Genomic DNA, 21,588 nt, shown 5'->3' on the forward strand with positions numbered 1-21,588 from the left:
TGTACAAGAATATAACTACTATAATACTGCTCCTATGTACAAGAATATAACTACTATAATACCTCTCCTATGTACAAGAATATAACTACTATAATATAATACTGCTCCTATGTACAAGAATATAACTACTATAATACTGCCCCTATGTATAATAATATAACTACTATAATACTGCTCCTATGTGCAAGAATATAACTACTATAATACTGCCCCCTATGTACAAGAATATAACTACTATAATACTGCCCCTATATACAAGAATATAACTACTATAATACTGCTCCTATGTGCAAGAATATAACTACTATAATACTGCTCCTATGTACAAGAATTTAACTACTATAATACTGCTCCTATGTAAAAGAATATAACTACTATAATATTGCTCCTATGTACAAGAATATAACTGCTATAATATAATACTGCCCCTATTTGCAAGAAGATATCTACTATAATACTGCCCCCTATGTACAAGAATATAACTACTATAATACTGCTCCTGTGTACAAGAATATAACTACAATAATACTGACTCCTATGTATAAGAATATAACTACTATAAAACTGCTCCTATGTACAAGAATATAACTACTATAATACTGCTCCTATGTACAAGAATATAACTACTATAATACTGCTCCTATGTACAAGAATATAACTACTATAATACTGCTCCTATGTACAAGAATATAACTACTATAATATTGCACCTATGTACAAGAATATAACTACTATAATACTGCTCCTATGTGCAATAATATAACTACTATAATATAATACTGCCCCTATGTGCAAGAATATAACTACTATAATACTGCTCCTATATACAAGAATATAACTACTATAATACTGCACCTATGTTCAAGAATATAACTACTATAATACTGCTCCTATGTGCAATAATATAACTACTATAATATAATACTGCCCCTATGTGCAAGAATATAACTACTATAATACTTCTCCTATATACAAGAATTTAACTAATATAATACTGCCCCCTTTGTACAAGAATATAACTACTATAATACTGCTCCTATGTACAAGAATATAACTACTATAATATAATACTGCTCCTATGTACAAGAATATAACTACTATAATACTGCTCCTATGTACAAGAATATAACTACTATAATACTGCTCCTATTTACAAGAATTTAACTACTATAATATTGCTCCTATGTACAAGAATATAACTGCTATAATATAATACTGCCCCTATTTGCAAGAAGATATCTACTATAATACTGCCCTCTATGTGCAAGAATATATCTACTCTAATACTGCCCCCTATGTACAAGAATATAACTACTATAATACTGCTCCTATGTACAAGAATATAACTACTATAATACTGCTCCTATGTACAAGAATATAACTACTATAATACTGCCCCCTATGTACAAGAATATAACTACAATAATACTGCTCCTATGTACAAGAATATAACTACTATAATACTGCCCCCTATGTACAAGAATATAACTACTATAATACTGCCCCCTATGTACAAGAACATAACTGCTATAATACTGCTCCTATGTACAAGAATATAACTACTATAATACTGCTCCTATGTACAAGAATATAACTACTATAATACTGCTCTTATGTATAAGAATTTAACTACTATAAAACTGCTCCTATGTACAAGAATATAACTACTATAATACTGTCCCCTATGTACAAGAATATAACTACTATAATACTGCCCCCTATGTACAAGAATATAACTACTATAATACTGCTCCTGTGTACAAGAATATAACTACAATAATACTGACTCCTATGTATAAGAATATAACTACTATAAAACTGCTCCTATGTACAAGAATATAACTACTATAATACTGCTCCTATGTACAAGAATATAACTACTATAATACTGCCCCCTATGTACAAGAATATAACTACTATAATACTGCTCCTATGTATAAGAATATAACTACTCTAATACTGCTCCTATGTACAAGAATATAACTACTATAATACTGCCCCCTATGTACAAGAATATAACTACTATAATACTGCTCCTATGTATAAGAATATAACTACTATAAAACTGCTCATATGTATAAGAATATAACTACTATAATACTGCCCCATATGTACAAGAATATAACTACTATAAAACTGCTCCTATATACAAGATTATAACTACTATAATACTGCTCCTATGTACAAGAATATAACTACTTTAATACTGTCCCCTATGTACAAGAATATAGCTACTATAATACTGCTCCTATGTGCAAGAATATAACTACTATAATGCTGCTCCTATATACAAGAATATAACTAATATAATACTGCCCCCTATGTACAAGAATATAACTACTATAATACTGCTCCTATGTACAAGAATATAACTACTATAATACCTCTCCTATGTACAAGAATATAACTACTATAATATAATACTGCTCCTATGTACAAGAATATAACTACTATAATACTGCCCCTATGTATAATAATATAACTACTATAATACTGCTCCTATGTGCAAGAATATAACTACTATAATACTGCCCCCTATGTACAAGAATATAACTACTATAATACTGCCCCTATATACAAGAATATAACTACTATAATACTGCTCCTATGTGCAAGAATATAACTACTATAATACTGCTCCTATGTACAAGAATTTAACTACTATAATACTGCTCCTATGTAAAAGAATATAACTACTATAATATTGCTCCTATGTACAAGAATATAACTGCTATAATATAATACTGCCCCTATTTGCAAGAAGATATCTACTATAATACTGCCCCCTATGTACAAGAATATAACTACTATAATACTGCTCCTGTGTACAAGAATATAACTACAATAATACTGACTCCTATGTATAAGAATATAACTACTATAAAACTGCTCCTATGTACAAGAATATAACTACTATAATACTGCTCCTATGTACAAGAATATAACTACTATAATACTGCCCCCTATGTACAAGAATATAACTACTATAATACTGCTCCTATGTATAAGAATATAACTACTCTAATACTGCTCCTATGTACAAGAATATAACTACTATAATACTGCTCCTATGTACAAGAATATAACTACTATAATACTGCTCCTATGTACAAGAATATAACTACTATAATATTGCACCTATGTACAAGAATATAACTACTATAATACTGCTCCTATGTGCAATAATATAACTACTATAATATAATACTGCCCCTATGTGCAAGAATATAACTACTATAATACTGCTCCTATATACAAGAATATAACTACTATAATACTGCACCTATGTTCAAGAATATAACTACTATAATACTGCTCCTATGTGCAATAATATAACTACTATAATATAATACTGCCCCTATGTGCAAGAATATAACTACTATAATACTTCTCCTATATACAAGAATTTAACTAATATAATACTGCCCCCTTTGTACAAGAATATAACTACTATAATACTGCTCCTATGTACAAGAATATAACTACTATAATATAATACTGCTCCTATGTACAAGAATATAACTACTATAATACTGCTCCTATGTACAAGAATATAACTACTATAATACTGCTCCTATTTACAAGAATTTAACTACTATAATATTGCTCCTATGTACAAGAATATAACTGCTATAATATAATACTGCCCCTATTTGCAAGAAGATATCTACTATAATACTGCCCTCTATGTGCAAGAATATATCTACTCTAATACTGCCCCCTATGTACAAGAATATAACTACTATAATACTGCTCCTATGTACAAGAATATAACTACTATAATACTGCTCCTATGTACAAGAATATAACTACTATAATACTGCCCCCTATGTACAAGAATATAACTACAATAATACTGCTCCTATGTACAAGAATATAACTACTATAATACTGCCCCCTATGTACAAGAATATAACTACTATAATACTGCCCCCTATGTACAAGAACATAACTGCTATAATACTGCTCCTATGTACAAGAATATAACTACTATAATACTGCTCCTATGTACAAGAATATAACTACTATAATACTGCTCTTATGTATAAGAATTTAACTACTATAAAACTGCTCCTATGTACAAGAATATAACTACTATAATACTGTCCCCTATGTACAAGAATATAACTACTATAATACTGCCCCCTATGTACAAGAATATAACTACTATAATACTGCTCCTGTGTACAAGAATATAACTACAATAATACTGACTCCTATGTATAAGAATATAACTACTATAAAACTGCTCCTATGTACAAGAATATAACTACTATAATACTGCTCCTATGTACAAGAATATAACTACTATAATACTGCCCCCTATGTACAAGAATATAACTACTATAATACTGCTCCTATGTATAAGAATATAACTACTCTAATACTGCTCCTATGTACAAGAATATAACTACTATAATACTGCCCCCTATGTACAAGAATATAACTACTATAATACTGCTCCTATGTATAAGAATATAACTACTATAAAACTGCTCATATGTATAAGAATATAACTACTATAATACTGCCCCATATGTACAAGAATATAACTACTATAAAACTGCTCCTATATACAAGATTATAACTACTATAATACTGCTCCTATGTACAAGAATATAACTACTTTAATACTGTCCCCTATGTACAAGAATATAGCTACTATAATACTGCTCCTATGTGCAAGAATATAACTACTATAATGCTGCTCCTATATACAAGAATATAACTAATATAATACTGCCCCCTATGTACAAGAATATAACTACTATAATACTGCTCCTATGTACAAGAATATAACTACTATAATACCTCTCCTATGTACAAGAATATAACTACTATAATATAATACTGCTCCTATGTACAAGAATATAACTACTATAATACTGCCCCTATGTATAATAATATAACTACTATAATACTGCTCCTATGTGCAAGAATATAACTACTATAATACTGCCCCCTATGTACAAGAATATAACTACTATAATACTGCCCCTATATACAAGAATATAACTACTATAATACTGCTCCTATGTGCAAGAATATAACTACTATAATACTGCTCCTATGTACAAGAATTTAACTACTATAATACTGCTCCTATGTAAAAGAATATAACTACTATAATATTGCTCCTATGTACAAGAATATAACTGCTATAATATAATACTGCCCCTATTTGCAAGAAGATATCTACTATAATACTGCCCCTATGTACAAGAATATAACTACTATAATACTGCTCTTATGTATAAGAATTTAACTACTATAAAGCTGCTCCTATGTACAAGAATATAACTACTATAATTCTGTCCCCTATGTACAAGAATATAACTACTATAATACTGCCCCCTATGTACAAGAATATAACTACTATAATACTGCTCCTATGTATAAGAATATAACTACTCTAAACTGCTCCTATGTACAAGAATATAACTACTATAATACTGTTCTTATGTATAAGAATTTAACTACTATAAAACTGCTCCTATGTACAAGAATATAACTACTATAATACTGCCCCTATATACAAGAATATAACTACTATAATACTGCTCCTATGTATAAAAATATAACTACTATAATACTGCCCCCTATGTACAAGAACATAACTGCTATAATACTGCCCCTATGTACAAGAATATAACTACTATAATACTGCCCCCTATGTACAAGAATATAACTACTATAATACTGCCCCCTATGTACAAGAATATAACTACTATAATACTGCCCCCTATGTACAAGAATATAACTACTATAATGCTGCCCCCTATGTACAAGAATATAACTACTATAAAACTGCCCCCTATGTACAAGAATATAACTACTATAATACTGCTCCTATGTACAAGAATATAACTACTATAATAGTGCTCCTATGTACAAGAATATAACTACTATAATACTGCCCTCTATGTACAAGAATATAACTACTATAATACTGCTCCTATGTATAATAATATAACTACTCTAATACTGCTCCTATGTACAAGAATATAACTACTATAATACTGCCCCCTATGTACAAGAATATAACTACTATAATACTGCTCCTATGTATAAGAATATAACTACTCTAATACTGCTCCTACGTACAAGAATATAACTACTATAATACTGCCCCCTATGTACAAGAATATAACTACTATAATGCTGCTCCTATGTATAAGAATATAACTACTATAAAACTGCTCCTATGTACAAGAATATAACTACTATAATACTGCCCCATATGTACAAGAATATAACTACTATAAAACTGCTCCTATATACAAGAATATAACTACTATAATACTGCTCCTATGTACAAGAATATAACTACTATAATACTGCTCCTATGTACAAGAATATAACTACTATAATACTGCACCTATGTACAAGAATATAACTACTATAATACTGCCCCCTATGTACAAGAATATAACTACTATAATACTGCTCCTATGTGCAATAATATAACTACTATAATATAATACTGCCCCTATGTGCAAGAATATAACTACTATAATGCTGCTCCTATATACAAGAATATAACTAATATAATACTGCCCCCTATGTACAAGAATATAACTACTATAATACTGCTCCTATGTACAAGAATATAACTACTATAATACCTCTCCTATGTACAAGAATATAACTACTATAATATAATACTGCTCCTATGTACAAGAATATAACTACTATAATACTGCCCCTATGTATAATAATATAACTACTATAATACTGCTCCTATGTGCAAGAATATAACTACTATAATAGTGCCCCCTATGTACAAAAATATAACTACTATAATACTGCCCCTATATACAAGAATATAACTACTATAATACTGCTCCTATGTGCAAGAATATAACTACTATAATACTGCTCCTATGTACAAGAATTTAACTACTATAATACTGCTCCTATGTAAAAGAATATAACTACTATAATATTGCTCCTATGTACAAGAATATAACTGCTATAATATAATACTGCCCCTATTTGCAAGAAGATATCTACTATAATACTGCCCCTATGTACAAGAATATAACTACTATAATACTGCTCTTATGTATAAGAATATAACTACTCTAAACTGCTCCTATGTACAAGAATATAACTACTATAATACTGCCCCCTATGTACAAGAATATAACTACTATAATACTGCCCCCTATGTACAAGAATATAACTACTATAATACTGCTCCTATGTACAAGAATATAACTACTATAATACTGCTCCTATGTACAAGAATATAACTACTATAATACTGCTCCTATGTACAAGAATATAACTACTATAATACTGCTCCTATGTACAAGAATATAACTACTATAATACTGCCCCCTATGTACAAGAATATAACTACAATAATACTGCTCCTATGTACAAGAATATAAGTACTATAATACTGCCCCCTATGTACAAGAATATAACTACTATAATACTGCCCCTATGTACAAGAACATAACTGCTATAATACTGCCCCTATGTACAAGAATATAACTACTATAATACTGCTCCTATGTACAAGAATATAACTACTATAATACTGCTCTTATGTATAAGAATTTAACTACTATAAAACTGCTCCTATGTACAAGAATATAACTACTATAATACTGCTCCTATGTACAAGAATATAACTACTATAATACTGCCCCCTATGTACAAGAATATAACTACTATAATACTGCTCCTATGTATAAGAATATAACTACTCTAATACTGCTCCTATGTACAAGAATATAACTACTATAATACTGCCCCCTATGTACAAGAATATAACTACTATAATACTGCTCCTATGTATAAGAATATAACTACTATAAAACTGCTCATATGTATAAGAATATAACTACTATAATACTGCCCCATATGTACAAGAATATAACTACTATAAAACTGCTCCTATATACAAGATTATAACTACTATAATACTGCTCCTATGTACAAGAATATAACTACTATAATACTGCTCCTATGTACAAGAATATAACTACTATAATACTGTCCCCTATGTACAAGAATATAGCTACTATAATACTGCTCCTAGGTACAAGAATATAACTACTATAATACTGCTCCTATGTACAAGAATATAACCACTATAATACTGCCCTCTATGTACAAGAATATAACTACTATAATACTGCTCCTATGTACAAGAATATAACTACTATAATATTGCACCTATGTACAAGAATATAACTACTATAATACTGCTCCTATGTGCAATAATATAACTACTATAATATAATACTGCCCCTATGTGCAAGAATATAACTACTATAATACTGCTCCTATATACAAGAATATAACTACTATAATACTGCACCTATGTTCAAGAATATAACTACTATAATACTGCTCCTATGTGCAATAATATAACTACTATAATATAATACTGCCCCTATGTGCAAGAATATAACTACTCTAATACTTCTCCTATATGCAAGAATATAACTAATATAATACTGCCCCCTATGTACAAGAATATAACTACTATAATATTGCACCTATGTACAAGAATATAACTACTATAATACTGCTCCTATGTGCAATAATATAACTACTATAATATAATACTGCCCCTATGTGCAAGAATATAGCTACTATAATACTGCTCCTAGGTACAAGAATATAACTACTATAATACTGCTCCTATGTACAAGAATATAACCACTATAATACTGCCCTCTATGTACAAGAATATAACTACTATAATACTGCTCCTATGTACAAGAATATAACTACTATAATATTGCACCTATGTACAAGAATATAACTACTATAATACTGCTCCTATGTGCAATAATATAACTACTATAATATAATACTGCTCCTATGTACAAGAATATAACTACTATAATACTGCCCCCTATGTACAAGAACATAACTGCTATAATACTGCCCCTATGTACAAGAATATAACTACTATAATACTGCTCCTATGTACAAGAATATAACTACTATAATACTGCTCTTATGTATAAGAATTTAACTACTATAAAACTGCTCCTATGTACAAGAATATAACTACTATAATACTGTCCCCTATGTACAAGAATATAACTACTATAATACTGCCCCCTATGTACAAGAATATAACTACTATAATACTGCTCCTGTGTACAAGAATATAACTACAATAATACTGACTCCTATGTATAAGAATATAACTACTATAAAACTGCTCCTATGTACAAGAGTATAACTACTATAATACTGCTCCTATGTACAAGAATATAACTACTATAATACTGCCCCCTATGTACAAGAATATAACTACTATAATACTGCTCCTATGTATAAGAATATAACTACTCTAATACTGCTCCTATGTACAAGAATATAACTACTATAATACTGCCCCCTATGTACAAGAATATAACTACTATAATACTGTCCCCTATGTACAAGAATATAACTACTATAATACTGCCCCCTATGTACAAGAATATAACTACTATAATACTGCTCCTGTGTACAAGAATATAACTACAATAATACTGACTCCTATGTATAAGAATATAACTACTATAAAACTGCTCCTATGTACAAGAGTATAACTACTATAATACTGCTCCTATGTACAAGAATATAACTACTATAATACTGCCCCCTATGTACAAGAATATAACTACTATAATACTGCTCCTATGTATAAGAATATAACTACTCTAATACTGCTCCTATGTACAAGAATATAACTACTATAATACTGCCCCCTATGTACAAGAATATAACTACTATAATACTGCTCCTATGTATAAGAATATAACTACTATAAAACTGCTCATATGTATAAGAATATAACTACTATAATACTGCCCCATATGTACAAGAATATAACTACTATAAAACTGCTCCTATATACAAGATTATAACTACTATAATACTGCTCCTATGTACAAGAATATAACTACTATAATACTGTCCCCTATGTACAAGAATATAGCTACTATAATACTGCTCCTAGGTACAAGAATATAACTACTATAATACTGCTACTATGTACAAGAATATAACCACTATAATACTGCCCTCTATGTACAAGAATATAACTACTATAATACTGCTCCTATGTACAAGAATATAACTACTATAATATTGCACCTATGTACAAGAATATAACTACTATAATACCTCTCCTATGTACAAGAATATAACTACTATAATATAATACTGCTCCTATGTACAAGAATATAACTACTATAATACTGCTCCTATGTACAAGAATATAACTACTATAATACTGCTCCTATTTACAAGAATTTAACTACTATAATATTGCTCCTATGTACAAGAATATAACTGCTATAATATAATACTGCCCCTATTTGCAAGAAGATATCTACTATAATACTGCCCTCTATGTGCAAGAATATATCTACTCTAATACTGCCCCCTATGTACAAGAATATAACTACTATAATACTGCTCCTATGTACAAGAATATAACTACTATAATACTGCTCTTATGTATAAGAATTTAACTACTATAAAACTGCTCCTATGTACAAGAATATAACTACTATAATACTGTCCCCTATGTACAAGAATATAACTACTATAATACTGCCCCCTATGTACAAGAATATAACTACTATAATACTGCTCCTGTGTACAAGAATATAACTACAATAATACTGACTCCTATGTATAAGAATATAACTACTATAAAACTGCTCCTATGTACAAGAATATAACTACTATAATACTGCTCCTATGTACAAGAATATAACTACTATAATACTGCCCCCTATGTACAAGAATATAACTACTATAATACTGCTCCTATGTATAAGAATATAACTACTATAATACTGCTCCTATGTACAAGAATATAACTACTATAATACTGCTCCTATGTACAAGAATATAACTACTATAATATTGCACCTATGTACAAGAATATAACTACTATAATACTGCTCCTATGTGCAATAATATAACTACTATAATATAATACTGCCCCTATGTGCAAGAATATAACTACTATAATACTGCTCCTATATACAAGAATATAACTACTATAATACTGCACCTATGTTCAAGAATATAACTACTATAATACTGCTCCTATGTGCAATAATATAACTACTATAATATAATACTGCCCCTATGTGCAAGAATATAACTACTATAATACTTCTCCTATATACAAGAATTTAACTAATATAATACTGCCCCCTTTGTACAAGAATATAACTACTATAATACTGCTCCTATGTACAAGAATATAACTACTATAATATAATACTGCTCCTATGTACAAGAATATAACTACTATAATACTGCTCCTATGTACAAGAATATAACTACTATAATACTGCTCCTATTTACAAGAATTTAACTACTATAATATTGCTCCTATGTACAAGAATATAACTGCTATAATATAATACTGCCCCTATTTGCAAGAAGATATCTACTATAATACTGCCCTCTATGTGCAAGAATATATCTACTCTAATACTGCCCCCTATGTACAAGAATATAACTACTATAATACTGCTCCTATGTACAAGAATATAACTACTATAATACTGCCCCCTATGTACAAGAACATAACTGCTATAATACTGCCCCTATGTACAAGAATATAACTACTATAATACTGCTCCTATGTACAAGAATATAATTACTATAATACTGCTCTTATGTATAAGAATTTAACTACTATAAAACTGCTCCTATGTACAAGAATATAACTACTATAATACTGTCCCCTATGTACAAGAATATAACTACTATAATACTGCCCCCTATGTACAAGAATATAACTACTATAATACTGCTCCTGTGTACAAGAATATAACTACAATAATACTGACTCCTATGTATAAGAATATAACTACTATAAAACTGCTCCTATGTACAAGAGTATAACTACTATAATACTGCTCCTATGTACAAGAATATAACTACTATAATACTGCCCCCTATGTACAAGAATATAACTACTATAATACTGCTCCTATGTATAAGAATATAACTACTCTAATACTGCTCCTATGTACAAGAATATAACTACTATAATACTGCCCCCTATGTACAAGAATATAACTACTATAATACTGCTCCTATGTATAAGAATATAACTACTATAAAACTGCTCATATGTATAAGAATATAACTACTATAATACTGCCCCATATGTACAAGAATATAACTACTATAAAACTGCTCCTATATACAAGATTATAACTACTATAATACTGCTCCTATGTACAAGAATATAACTACTATAATACTGTCCCCTATGTACAAGAATATAGCTACTATAATACTGCTCCTAGGTACAAGAATATAACTACTATAATACTGCTACTATGTACAAGAATATAACCACTATAATACTGCCCTCTATGTACAAGAATATAACTACTATAATACTGCTCCTATGTACAAGAATATAACTACTATAATATTGCACCTATGTACAAGAATATAACTACTATAATACCTCTCCTATGTACAAGAATATAACTACTATAATATAATACTGCTCCTATGTACAAGAATATAACTACTATAATACTGCTCCTATGTACAAGAATATAACTACTATAATACTGCTCCTATTTACAAGAATTTAACTACTATAATATTGCTCCTATGTACAAGAATATAACTGCTATAATATAATACTGCCCCTATTTGCAAGAAGATATCTACTATAATACTGCCCTCTATGTGCAAGAATATATCTACTCTAATACTGCCCCCTATGTACAAGAATATAACTACTATAATACTGCTCCTATGTACAAGAATATAACTACTATAATACTGCTCTTATGTATAAGAATTTAACTACTATAAAACTGCTCCTATGTACAAGAATATAACTACTATAATACTGTCCCCTATGTACAAGAATATAACTACTATAATACTGCCCCCTATGTACAAGAATATAACTACTATAATACTGCTCCTGTGTACAAGAATATAACTACAATAATACTGACTCCTATGTATAAGAATATAACTACTATAAAACTGCTCCTATGTACAAGAATATAACTACTATAATACTGCTCCTATGTACAAGAATATAACTACTATAATACTGCCCCCTATGTACAAGAATATAACTACTATAATACTGCTCCTATGTATAAGAATATAACTACTCTAATACTGCTCCTATGTACAAGAATATAACTACTATAATACTGCTCCTATGTACAAGAATATAACTACTATAATACTGCTCCTATGTACAAGAATATAACTACTATAATATTGCACCTATGTACAAGAATATAACTACTATAATACTGCTCCTATGTGCAATAATATAACTACTATAATATAATACTGCCCCTATGTGCAAGAATATAACTACTATAATACTGCTCCTATATACAAGAATATAACTACTATAATACTGCACCTATGTTCAAGAATATAACTACTATAATACTGCTCCTATGTGCAATAATATAACTACTATAATATAATACTGCCCCTATGTGCAAGAATATAACTACTATAATACTTCTCCTATATACAAGAATTTAACTAATATAATACTGCCCCCTTTGTACAAGAATATAACTACTATAATACTGCTCCTATGTACAAGAATATAACTACTATAATATAATACTGCTCCTATGTACAAGAATATAACTACTATAATACTGCTCCTATGTACAAGAATATAACTACTATAATACTGCTCCTATTTACAAGAATTTAACTACTATAATATTGCTCCTATGTACAAGAATATAACTGCTATAATATAATACTGCCCCTATTTGCAAGAAGATATCTACTATAATACTGCCCTCTATGTGCAAGAATATATCTACTCTAATACTGCCCCCTATGTACAAGAATATAACTACTATAATACTGCTCCTATGTACAAGAATATAACTACTATAATACTGCTCCTATGTACAAGAATATAACTACTATAATACTGCCCCCTATGTACAAGAATATAACTACAATAATACTGCTCCTATGTACAAGAATATAACTACTATAATACTGCCCCCTATGTACAAGAATATAACTACTATAATACTGCCCCCTATGTACAAGAACATAACTGCTATAATACTGCTCCTATGTACAAGAATATAACTACTATAATACTGCTCCTATGTACAAGAATATAACTACTATAATACTGCTCTTATGTATAAGAATTTAACTACTATAAAACTGCTCCTATGTACAAGAATATAACTACTATAATACTGTCCCCTATGTACAAGAATATAACTACTATAATACTGCCCCCTATGTACAAGAATATAACTACTATAATACTGCTCCTGTGTACAAGAATATAACTACAATAATACTGACTCCTATGTATAAGAATATAACTACTATAAAACTGCTCCTATGTACAAGAATATAACTACTATAATACTGCTCCTATGTACAAGAATATAACTACTATAATACTGCCCCCTATGTACAAGAATATAACTACTATAATACTGCTCCTATGTATAAGAATATAACTACTCTAATACTGCTCCTATGTACAAGAATATAACTACTATAATACTGCCCCCTATGTACAAGAATATAACTACTATAATACTGCTCCTATGTATAAGAATATAACTACTATAAAACTGCTCATATGTATAAGAATATAACTACTATAATACTGCCCCATATGTACAAGAATATAACTACTATAAAACTGCTCCTATATACAAGATTATAACTACTATAATACTGCTCCTATGTACAAGAATATAACTACTATAATACTGCTCCTATGTACAAGAATATAACTACTTTAATACTGTCCCCTATGTACAAGAATATAGCTACTATAATACTGCTCCTAGGTACAAGAATATAACTACTATAATACTGCTCCTATGTACAAGAATATAACCACTATAATACTGCCCTCTATGTACAAGAATATAACTACTATAATACTGCTCCTATGTACAAGAATATAACTATAATATTGCACCTATGTACAAGAATATAACTACTATAATACTGCTCCTATGTGCAATAATATAACTACTATAATATAATACTGCCCCTATGTGCAAGAATATAACTACTATAATACTGCTCCTATATACAAGAATATAACTACTATAATACTGCTCCTATGTACAAGAATATAACTACTATAATACTGCTCCTATGTAAAAGAATATAACTACTATAATATTGCTCCTATGTACAAGAATATAACTGCTATAATATAATACTGCCCCTATTTGCAAGAAGATATCTACTATAATACTGCCCTCTATGTGCAGGAATATATCTACTCTAATACTGCCCCCTATGTACAAGAATATAAATACTATATTACTGCTCCTATGTACAAGAATATAACTACTATAATACTGCTCCTATGTACAAGAATATAACTACTATAATACTGCCCCCTATGTACAAGAATATAACTACTATAATACTGCCCCCTATGTACAAGAATATAACTACTATAATACTGCTCCTATGTACAAGGATATAACTACTATAATACTGCCCCCTATGTACAAGAATATAAATAGTATAATACTGCCCCCTATGTACAAGAATATAACTACTATAATACTGCCCCCTATGTACAAGAACATAACTGCTATAATACTGCCCCTATGTACAAGAATATAACTACTATAATACTGCTCCTATGTACAAGAATATAACTACTATAATACTGCTCTTATGTATAAGAATTTAACTACTATAAAACTGCTCCTATGTACAAGAATATAACTACTATAATACTGTCCCCTATGTACAAGAATATAACTACTATAATACTGTCCCCTATGTGCAAGAATATAACTACTATAATACTGCCCCCTATGTACAAGAATATAACTACTATAAAACTGCTCCTATGTACAAGAATATAACTACTATAATACTGCTCCTATGTACAAGAATATAACCACTATAACACTGCCCTCTATGTACAAGAATATAGCTACTATAATACTGCTCCTATATACAAGAATATAACTACTATAATACTGCACCTATGTACAAGAATATAACTACTATAATACTGCTCCGATGTGCAATAATATAACTACTATAATATAATACTGCCCCTATGTGCAAGAATATAACTACTATAATACTGCTCCTATATACAAGAATATAACTAATATAATACTGCCCCCTATGTACAAGAATATAACTACTATAATACTGCTCCTATGTACAAGAATATAACTACTATGATACCTCTCCTATGTACAAGAATATAACTACTATAATATAATACTGCTCCTATGTACAAGAATATAACTACTATAATACTGCCCCTATGTATAATAATATAACTACTATAATACTGCTCCTATGTACAAGAATATAACTACTATAATACTGCTCCTATTTACAAGAATTTAACTACTATAATACTGCTCCTATGTAAAAGAATATAACTGCTATAATATAATACTGCCCCTATTTGCAAGAAGATATCTACTATAATACTGCCCTCTATGTGCAAGAATATATCTACTCTAATACTGCCCCCTATGTACAAGAATATAACTACTATAATACTGCTCCTATGTACAAGAATATAACTACTATAATACTGCTCCTATGTACAAGAATATAACTACTATAATACTGCCCCTATGTACAAGAATATAACTACTATAATACTGCTCCTATGTACAAGAATATAACTACTATAATACTGCCCCCTATGTACAAGAATATAACTACTATAATACTGCCCCCTATGTACAAGAACATAACTGCTATAATACTGCCCCTATGTACAAGAATATAACTACTATAATACTGCTCCTATGTACAAGAATATAACTACTATAATGCTGCTCTTATGTATAAGAATTTAACTACTATAAAACTGCTCCTATGTACAAGAATATATCTACTATAATACTGTCCCCTATGTACAAGAATATAACTACTATAATACTGCCCCCTATGTACAAGAATATAACTACTATAATACTGCTCCTGTGTACAAGAATATAACTACAATAATACTGCCCCTATGTATAAGAATATAACTACTATAAAACTGCTCCTATGTACAAGAATATAACTACTATAATACTGCTCCTATGTACAAGAATATAACTACTATAATACTGCTCCTATGTACAAGAATATAACTACTATAATACTGCCCCCTATGTACAAGAATATAACTACTATAATACTGCTCCTATGTATAAGAATATAACTACTATAATACTGCCCCCTATGTACAAGAATATAACTACTATAATACTGCTCCTATGTATAAGAATATAACTACTATAAAACTGCTCATATGTACAAGAATATAACTACTATAATACTGCCCCCTATGTACAAGAATATAACTACTATAATACTGCTCCTATGTATAAGAATATAACTACTATAAAACTGCTCCTATGTATAAGAATATAACTACTATAATACTGCCCCCTATGTACAAGAATATAACTACTATAATACTGCTCCTATGTATAAGAATATAACTACTATAAAACTGCTCATATGTACAAGAATATAACTACTATAATACTGCCCCATATGTACAAGAATATAACTACTATAAAACTGCTCCTATATACAAGATTATAACTACTATAATACTGCTCCTATGTACAAGAATATAACTACCATAATACTGCTCCTATGTACAAGAATATAACTACTATAATACTGTCCCCTATGTACAAGAATATAGCTACTATAATACTGCTCCTATGTATAAGAATATAACTACTATAATACTGCTCCTATGTACAAGAATATAACTACTATAATACTGCTCCTATGTGCAAGAATATAACTACTATAATATTGCACCTATGTACAAGAATATAACTACTATAATACTGCTCCTATGTGCAATAATATAACTACTATAATATAATACTGCCCCTATGTGCAAGAATATAACTACTATAATACTGCTCCTATATACAAGAATATATCTACTATAATACTGCTCCTATGTACAAGAATATAACTACTATAATACTGCTCCTATGTACAAGAATTTAACTACTATAATACTGCTCCTATGGAAAAGAATATAACTACTATAATATTGCTCCTATGTACAAGAATATAACTGCTATAATATAATACTGCCACTATTTGCAAGAAGATATCTACTATAATACTGCCCTCTATGTGCAGGAATATATCTACTCTAATACTGCCCCCTATGTACAAGAATATAAATACTATAATACTGCTCCTATGTACAAGAATATAACTACTATAATACTGCTCCTATGTGCAAGAATATAACTACTATAATACTGCCCCCTATGTACAAGAATATAACTACTATAATACTGCTCCTATGTACAAGAATATAACTACTATAATACTGCCCCTTATGTACAAGAACATAACTGCTATAATACTGCCCCTATGTACAAGAATATAACTACTATAATACTGCTCCTATGTACAAGAATATAACTACTATAATACTGCTCTTATGTATAAGAATCTAACTACTATAAAACTGCTCCTATGTACAAGAATATAACTACTATAATACTGTCCCCTATGTACAAGAATATAACTACTATAATACTGTCCCCTATGTACAAGAATATAACTACTATAATACTGCCCCCTATGTACAAGAATATAACTACTATAATACTGCTCCTGTGTACAAGAATATAACTACAATAATACTGCCCCCTATGTATAAGAATATAACTACTATAAAACTGCTCCTATGTACAAGAATATAACTACTATAATACTGCTCCTATGTACAAGAATATAACTACTATAATACTGCTCCTATGTACAAGAATATAAACTACTATAATACTGCCCCCTATGTACAAGAATATAACTACTATAATACTGCTCCTATGTATAAGAATATAACTACTCTAATACTGCTCCTATGTACAAGAATATAACTACTATAATACTGCCCCCTATGTACAAGAATATAACTACTATAATACTGCTCCTATGTATAAGAATATAACTACTATAAAACTGCTCATATGTACAAGAATATAACTACTATAATACTGCCCCATATGTACAAGAATATAACTACTATAAAACTGCTCCTATATACAAGATTATAACTACTATAATACTGCTCCTATGTACAAGAATATAACTACTATAATACTGCTCCTATGTACAAGAATATAACTACTATAATACTGTCCCCTATGTACAAGAATATAGCTACTATAATACTGCTCCTATGTACAAGAATATAACTACTATAATACTGCTCCTATGTACAAGAATATAACCACTATAATACTGCCCTCTATGTACAAGAATATAACTACTATAATACTGCTCCTATGTACAAGACTATAACTACTATAATATTGCACCTACGTACAAGAATATAAATACTATAATACTGCTCCTATGTGCAATAATATAACTACTATAATATAATACTGCCCCTATGTGCAAGAATATAACTACTATAATACTGCTCCTATATACAAGAATATAACTACTATAATATTGCTCCTATGTACAAGAATATAACTGCTATAATATAATACTGCCCCTATTTGCAAGAAGATATCTACTATAATACTGCCCTCTATGTGCAAGAATATATCTACTCTAATACTGCCCCCTATGTACAAGAATATAACTACTATAATACTGCCCCCTATGTACAAGAATATAACTACTATAATACTGCTCCTATGTACAAGAATATAACTACTATAATACCTCTCCTATGTACAAGAATATAACTACTATAATATAATACTGCTCCTATGTACAAGAATATAACTACTATAATACTGCCCCTATGTATAATAATATAACTACTATAATACTGCTCCTATGTACAAGAATTTAACTACTATAATACTGCTCCTATGTACAAGAATATAACTACTATAATACTGCTCCTATGTACAAGAATTTAACTACTATAATACTGCTGCTATTTAAAAGAATATAACTACTATAATATTGCTTCTATGTACAAGAATATAACTGCTATAATATAATACTGCCCCTATTTGCAAGAAGATATCTACTATAATACTGCCCTCTATGTGCAAGAATATATCTACTCTAATACTGCCCCCTATGTACAAGAATATAACTACTATAATACTGCTCCTATGTACAAGAATATAACTACTATAATACTGCTCCTATGTACAAGAATATAACTACTATAATACTGTCCCCTATGTACAAGAATATAACTACTATAATACTGTCCCCTATGTACAAGAATATAACTACTATAATACTGCCCCCTATGTACAAGAATATAACTACTATAATACTGCTCCTGTGTACAAGAATATAACTACAATAATACTGCCCCCTATGTATAAGAATATAACTACTATAAAACTGCTCCTATGTACAAGAATATAACTACTATAATACTGCTCCTATGTACAAGAATATAACTACTATAATACTGCTCCTATGTACAAGAATATAAACTACTATAATACTGCCCCCTATGTACAAGAATATAACTACTATAATACTGCTCCTATGTATAAGAATATAACTACTCTAATACTGCTCCTATGTACAAGAATATAACTACTATAATACTGCCCCCTATGTACAAGAATATAACTACTATAATACTGCTCCTATGTATAAGAATATAACTACTATAAAACTGCTCATATGTACAAGAATATAACTACTATAATACTGCCCCATATGTACAAGAATATAACTACTATAAAACTGCTCCTATATACAAGATTATAACTACTATAATACTGCTCCTATGTACAAGAATATAACTACTATAATACTGCTCCTATGTACAAGAATATAACTACTATAATACTGTCCCCTATGTACAAGAATATAGCTACTATAATACTGCTCCTATGTACAAGAATATAACTACTATAATACTGCTCCTATGTACAAGAATATAACCACTATAATACTGCCCTCTATGTACAAGAATATAACTACTATAATACTGCTCCTATGTACAAGACTATAACTACTATAATATTGCACCTACGTACAAGAATATAAATACTATAATACTGCTCCTATGTGCAATAATATAACTACTATAATATAATACTGCCCCTATGTGCAAGAATATAACTACTATAATACTGCTCCTATATACAAGAATATAACTACTATAATATTGCTCCTATGTACAAGAATATAACTGCTATAATATAATACTGCCCCTATTTGCAAGAAGATATCTACTATAATACTGCCCTCTATGTGCAAGAATATATCTACTCTAATACTGCCCCCTATGTACAAGAATATAACTACTATAATACTGCCCCCTATGTACAAGAATATAACTACTATAATACTGCTCCTATGTACAAGAATATAACTACTATAATACCTCTCCTATGTACAAGAATATAACTACTATAATATAATACTGCTCCTATGTACAAGAATATAACTACTATAATACTGCCCCTATGTATAATAATATAACTACTATAATACTGCTCCTATGTACAAGAATTTAACTACTATAATACTGCTCCTATGTACAAGAATATAACTACTATAATACTGCTCCTATGTACAAGAATTTAACTACTATAATACTGCTGCTATGTAAAAGAATAT

The sequence above is a fragment of the Phyllobates terribilis genome, unplaced genomic scaffold (assembly GCF_046119375.1).
Source record: "Phyllobates terribilis strain yellow unplaced genomic scaffold, ASM4611937v1 Scaffold_3__8_contigs__length_932513732, whole genome shotgun sequence".
NCBI classification, from domain to species: Eukaryota; Metazoa; Chordata; class Amphibia; order Anura; family Dendrobatidae; genus Phyllobates; species Phyllobates terribilis.